The sequence below is a fragment of the Camellia sinensis genome, chromosome 6 (genome assembly GCF_055761805.1).
Source record: "Camellia sinensis isolate YWXY chromosome 6, ASM5576180v1, whole genome shotgun sequence".
NCBI classification, from domain to species: Eukaryota; Viridiplantae; Streptophyta; class Magnoliopsida; order Ericales; family Theaceae; genus Camellia; species Camellia sinensis.
The window spans coordinates 168,269,914-168,276,839 of record NC_138966.1 but is presented as its reverse complement, the minus strand read 5'-3'; positions in this window follow the sequence as shown (position 1 = coordinate 168,276,839).

The following is a 6,926-nucleotide window of genomic DNA, read 5'->3' as shown; positions in this document are numbered from 1 at the left end:
GCTGGCCCCATACTGCCATGCCATCAACTCAATAGGCATATCTGGCCATCCCAGATGAGGATGAATCGACGGGGTCGAAGGAAACGGTCTACTCCCACCTCTAGATGTGCCAGCCCTGCTAGAAGAAGGGATGTCTGTAGCTCGAGCCTGAGCCTGGTCCGAGGATGACATACCGGCAGGTCTCATCATCGGAATACGAGCTTCTGTCAATGGAGGCATCAAATAGATGTGACGATAGGTGGCGTAGTCCCCCTCCGCAACATATAGCAAAGCATCGCTGCCCAGCATGGCGCCGACTACCTCTGAGTAAGAGAGCCTGTCAGCAGTCCGCATACTAGCTGGAGGTACCGCGGGAACATCCTGAGAAAGATACCCCCGTACCTGGCGCAGAAAGCGCTCCCCCAGGAACCAGACTCTGCCAACTGGCCCTTCGAGCAGGACCCTATACCGGGAGATGCCTGACGCTCCGGTATACTGAAGTAGGAGATCATCACCCAAGGGTGCCCAAGGCTGCCAAGTAATCTGCGGATGATAAATGCATAAACCAATCAGAAATCAAGAATATACAGAGCAAGTCAAAGATGAAAATGAAAAGAACTGAAAGTTCTGAAGTACCTCTGAGTGTCGCGCAGTGTCGAAGTACTGTCGCAGGCGAACCAGGGTCTCTCGAGGCCTCGCCCGGTGCGGGCCCTCAAATATTAATGAATATGGGGTCACGGGAATCCCCACCACCTCCAGCTCTGGGGCTAACGATGGGAAGTATACATAAGCCCATAGCTGAGAAAAGCAGTGCAGAATATAAGTACGAAATGCTGAGAGCAAAATGCAGACTGTAAAAGTGCGCTGTGTGTGCAATGTACAAGTAATGAAGAGCAGAAATGTAAATCGAGGGGACAGAAAATACCTCCCAAGCTCTCCAGTAGCCACCAAGCAAATCGCCCCGCCCGCGGGAGGTCGCGTTCATGTAAAAGTAGAGGGTAGCCAGGCCAGCGCCACCCCAATCATATCTACTGACCTGTGATAGGTCAACCAGAGCGCTCAACAGGTATAGCCCAATGGTGTTCCCTCTGTCGGCGAACAGGGTAGTCCCAAAGAGGAACATCAGGAAGCCACGAGCATACTGCTCTGTCTCCTCGGGAGTCTCGGGCACCATCTCTGCCCGCCGAAAATGGGAAGAGAACCAAGTGTATCTGACTCTCCCTGAAACCCTATCAACAGGTGGGCGAGCCCCCAACAAATACATCCAAGCGGCCTCCCACTCGCCCATATCCTCATCATAGGGGATGGGCCAACCTCCGACATCAAGGCCGGTCAATACAGCAAAGTCAAAAGGGGTCATGGTCATGTCCCCGGTAGCAGAGAAATGAAAAGAATTGGTGGTGTCCCACCATCTCTCTACCAGAGCTGCCATCAAGGTCCTCCTGGCAGGACAGCGTGACAACCCGACACAGAAGGGGCCAAACCCCGCCAAGTCTACTAAGTCTCTGACGCCCTCCGGGAGCTCAGCATACCAATCCCGCGCCATGGTGGAACCATATCCTCGCACACTGCGGGAACCACCCTGCATTCAGAATGAATATATGTCTCAATAATGAAATAAATGGGCTGTATACCAATGATAATGAAATGGGCTGTGTGCCAATAAGATGAAATGGGCTGTGTGCCGATGAAGTAAAATAAGCTACATGCAAATTCTATCTACCTGGGCTGCGTGTTCAGAAAATTTGAAATTTGGGCTGCGTGTTCAACTTTCAGTTAACTTGTGGGCTGCGTGTTCACTATCTACCTGGGCTGCGTGTTCAGAGAATTTTGAATTTTGGGCTGCGTGTTCAATTTTCAGTTAACTTGTGGGCTGCGTGTTCACTATCTACCTGGGCTGCGTGTTCAGAAAATTTGAATTTTGGGCTGCGTGTTCAACTTTCAATTAATTTGTGGGCTGCGTGTTCACTATCTACCTGGGCTGCGTGTTCAGAAAATTTGAATTTTGGGCTGCGTGTTCAACTTTCAGTTAATTTGTGGGCTGCGTGTTCACTATCTACCTGGGCTGCGTGTTCAGAAAATTTGAAATTTGGGCTGCGTGTTCAATTTTCAGTTAACTTGTGGGCTGCGTGTTCACTATCTACCTGGGCTGCGTGTTCAGAAAATTTGAAATTTGGGCTGCGTGTTCAACTTTCAGTTAACTTGTGGGCTGCGTGTTCACTATCTACCTGGGCTGCGTGTTCAGAAAATTTGAAATTTGGGCTGCGTGTTCAACTTTCAGTTTAATTGTGGGCTGCGTGTTCACTATCTAACTGGGCTGCGTGTTCAGAGAATTTTGAATTTTGGGCTGCGTGTTCAATTTTCAGTTAACTTGTGGGCTGCGTGTTCACTATCTACCTGGGCTGCGTGTTCAGAAAATTTGAATTTTGGGCTGCGTGTTCAACTTTCAGTTAATTTGTGGGCTGCGTGTTCACTATCTACCTGGGCTGCGTGTTCAGAAAATTTGAAATTTGGGCTGCATGTTCAATTTTCAGTTAACTTGTGGGCTGCGTGTTCACTATCTACCTGGGCTGCGTGTTCACTATCTACCTGGGCTGCGTGTTCAGAGAATTTTGAATTTTGGGCTGCGTGTTCAATTTTCAGTTAATTTGTGGGCTGCGTGTTCACCATCTACCTGGGCTGCGTGTTCAGAATTTTGAATTTTGGACTGCGTGTTCAATTTTCAGTTATTTGTGGGCTGCGTGTTCACTATCTACCTGGGCTGCGTGTTCAGAAAAATTTGAAATTTGGGCTGCGTGTTCAACTTTCAGTTAAATTGTGGGCTGCGTGTTCACCATCTATCTGGGCTGCGTGTTCAGAAAATTTGAAGTTTGGGCTGCGTGTTCAACTTCCATTTAAAGTGTGGGCTGTGTGTTCACTTTCGAATTCGGGCTGTGTGTTCGACAAATCAGTGTTTGAGCCATGTGTTCTAATGTGGGTTGTGTGTTCGCAATTAATTAATGAGCCGAGTGTTCAGAAATTCTAAGTGTTGAAACTACATGTTCAAAATGTAAGCAAAGTACTATGTCATAAGCTAAACTACATATTCAAACATGGCAAATGTGCGAAATGTAAAATACAGAAGATAAGGTAAATACCTCTCGGGCCTCGTGAGAGAGATGCTGCTCCGGCTCTCTGAGAAGCAGATCCATGGGTGCTCGCTCGTCGAAGCTGGTAAAATGACGGAAGACGGCACGCGGGAGGACGTGAGCTGCCGGACGGTACCTCTCAGGAATAAAAGGTCGGGTCCTCGGAGGTAGAGTCATGGGATCGAAATCATCTCCGGCACCCGGAAAACCTCCACCATGGGAAGAAGTACCCGCCATTTTCAAAAATCTACAAAAGGGGAGCAAAAATAAGCAAAATGAGCAAAAATTGGAAAAAGTCAACAAAAGTCAACTCCCGAGAAAATATTCTAAATATTAAGATGAACTTACCTCAAGTGGTGAAAATGCAAAAAGAAGCTCCCAAGCCAGAATTTAATCGCTCCAAAGTGTTTAAAACTAAGTGTTTTTACGAAAACAATTTGCGCGAGGCGTTGGAAAACGCGCGTAAAACTCAAAACTGGAAAGAAAAGTGTTGAAAGAGGCAAGAAATGGAGTGAGGTTCGGCTGCCATTTATAGGCCTCAAGCCTTGGGTGAAAAGGCATGCAAAAAGGAGGGGAAAAGACCAAAATGCCCCTGGGAAAAGGGCATGGCCGGCCGGCCTCTAATTCTAGCTGGCCAGCCATCTGCTTTTTGCAGAAATGGCCGGCCAACCATCTACTTTAATGGAAACCGGTTGGACACCCCCCCTTGGGAAGATAAGTGGCCGGCCATGCTCTCCACATGCTCACCTAGCTCTCTGCAAATTTTGAGGAAGATCGGAGTTCCCGGGACCTGAAAAAGTTCAAGAAAAGTACACTTCCGGTCGCGAAATTGCTCCGTCAGGGCTTCGGTTTCCAATTCTGACATATGTCTCATCATCATTCATCGAAATCAAAGTGTATCCTTTTTAATTGAGTCGTAACATTTCAAAGAAGCAGATCGGAGGTCGCGATTAAGTTGCCTTCGCCGAAACGCGCATTTCCGTACTCGTTGTTTCATAACAAACGGGCGCCCTGATTCATGCTCATGTCACATTATCTTGCATTTTCATGAACATACCTGTATTAACATGCACGTTTCTTGATGTTAATCATACTTCTGTGCTTGAGTGTACGTTGTCACGCGTATTCTGTTCTTGCATTGCGACACATTCACTCACCGGCACTGCGTGTGTCGAACTTTCGAAATCGCACTAAATATATGTTGTTAGCATATTGTACTTGTTGCAATTTCTCTCTTTTGCAGGGACGATATTGTATGTACGGTTCAATTGAGGCTGGTGCGACCAGACGAATCGCGTAGGTATCGTATCTTCTCCGTGTGAGACATGGCGGAGATTGAATAATCCTCCGCATTCTTAACTGCATGAAATGTAGTTGTTGCTTTGCATTCTTGCTTAGAACTGTTGCATCTATTTGCGAATACTTGCTTCATTACAGCTTGCTGCATTTGCATAATCATTGGGTTACCTTCGGCTTCTTGCATGTCATTTGCATTTTGCCCCCTGCCTGCGGGCATGCCTGCGGGCACATCTCTGTTTATCTTGTCTGTTTGTCTAAGTCTTCGGCCTTGTCAAAAATGGGTCGTCTCTTGGCTTTGACATTCACTCCCGTCACTTGTGACTTCCGAGTTCTGTCAAAGAGGGGCAACTGTAGACACCCCATTTTTGACCGACCTTAAGACTCAGACGTCACCGATTGAGCGCTTGGTGATGTTGCATAATGTGCTTGTTCAGAAGCTTCAGAGTTGCGGCCGTGAGCCCTGCCTCCGGATTTCCGAACCCTCTTCTGTGCCTTGTCTCGGTTTGCGAACCAAACTCGGTTTTCTCTGTTTCTTTTCTTGAGGGAAGGGAGAGGTCCCGTAGACCATCTCTCAATGTCCGTAGGCTACATTTGGTGGCCGTAGGCCATTTTGCCCATTTCGGAGTCCGGTTCCCGGTTTTCGGAGCCGTCAGGCCGTGTGCCTCGGTTCGGGACCGCTTAACCATCTCCTATTGCTTTGATTTTTTGCATACATCTTATTTCATCCATTTTGAGGGACACTGGGGGCTGAGAAACCCACTTCGAGCTCGAATACCATTTTCGGTGCTTAACGGCCCCTTTCCGGGACCCCGAACTGCGTGTTTTGGCTCCGGAACATTTGTTTTGCAACGGTTTTCGCTCATTTTTGGCAGGTACCTCTGTTTTATCACCAGGAAGGTCACTGGAGGGTGGGAGGCCAGCAATTGTTGCAGCAACCAGTTATTTCTCTTCCGGAGCCTCCCGGGGCCCGTTTTTCGCACTTCCGGGCTAATGTTGAATACCTTAGAGCTAGTGTTGCCAACTTTCAACCACATATCTGTGATCTACACATCTGGGAGGCCACTAAAAGTTGGTGGCCGGCCATTAAGGTCACCTGACCCTTTTGACCCCTTTCTTCCGGGCTAATGTTGAACCCCTTGGACCTTTTTTCTTGAACTTTGAACCACATATCTGTGATGTACACACCTGAGAGGCCCCTAAAAGTTCATGGCCGGCCAGTAATTCAACTTGACCCTTTTGACCCCCTCTTTCCGAGCCATTGTTGAACCCCTTGGGCCCACTTTCTGGGAATTTCAATTGCATGGTTGTGTTGTACACACATAGGGCTACCTCCCCAATATCTGGCCGGCCAGAAAAGCTTGTTGACCCTTTTGACCCCTAGCCGGCCGGCTAGGGGGTGTGGCCGGCCGGCCACCTCCTGTAAAAGTATGAGGCCGGCCGTATTCTCCTCACTGTACCCTTTCCAGCTGTTGGGCAATATCCCCCAGATATTTTCTGTATCCGGGGGATATTTTGTGGGGGAGTTTTCCTCTCCATTTCCCCCACCTTTTACACCCCCTTTTGGCCCTTTTAACCAGCTGATGGCCTCCTCTACAAGGGTTAGAAAAACTTTTCTTCAAAGCTCCATAGCCACCTCCATCTTCTTCTTCTTCAATTCTTCAAAAAACCCTAAGTCCATAACCTTCATTCCTTCTACACCACCAAGCTCTACCACCACCATCTCATTTCCAGCAGCAAGGAGGGATTCTTGAAGGCTAAAGAAGCTGCAAATCCATCCAAGAAGCAACAAAAATTCGAATCTTCAAGGGTAAGTTACACTTTTACCCTTTTGACCCTTTTTCTTGATCCATTTCTAAGCCTCACTTCCTTTTTGTTTCAAGCTCCGGCCCTAACTGAAAAGGGCCATCTTTTGAGCTCATCTTCACTTCTCATTAAGGGCTCAACCCTGTTTGACCCCTCCATGATACACTTGCTTCATTGACCATCTTGTATGTCATAGTTTTGCATGCTATTTTTGACCCATGAGAAATTTATTTTCGAGCATGTGGTAAACTGATTTAGGGCTTATTTTGAGCCCCTCTTCAACATTGGAGAAGGGCTCAACATTGTTTGGTGTCTCCATGTATCACTTGTAGTTCAATCCCCTATTTGGCCCCATTTTTGTATAAGTGGATAGCCCTTTTGGTTTCTGTTTTTGGACCTTGGTCCGAACTGAAAGTGGCCTTATTTTGGCCTATACTTCATGTTTCATTCACATTTTTTTTCTGTTTGGTGATTATTTTATATACTTCATGTTATAGCACCTTTTGGGCCTTGCTTTGCATCCCATTTTTAGCATATTTGTATACTGATTTTGAGGCTTCCATATACTGTAAATGTTCATATTTTGGGTCCATCTTCATTGTTGTAGAAGGAAATTTTTCAGTTTGGGTTTAGCCTATACCACTTGCTTCATTACCCCTATCTCGGCCCCTATTCTTGTATGCTCTTTTTGCCATACCTATATTTGCTGTTTGGCCA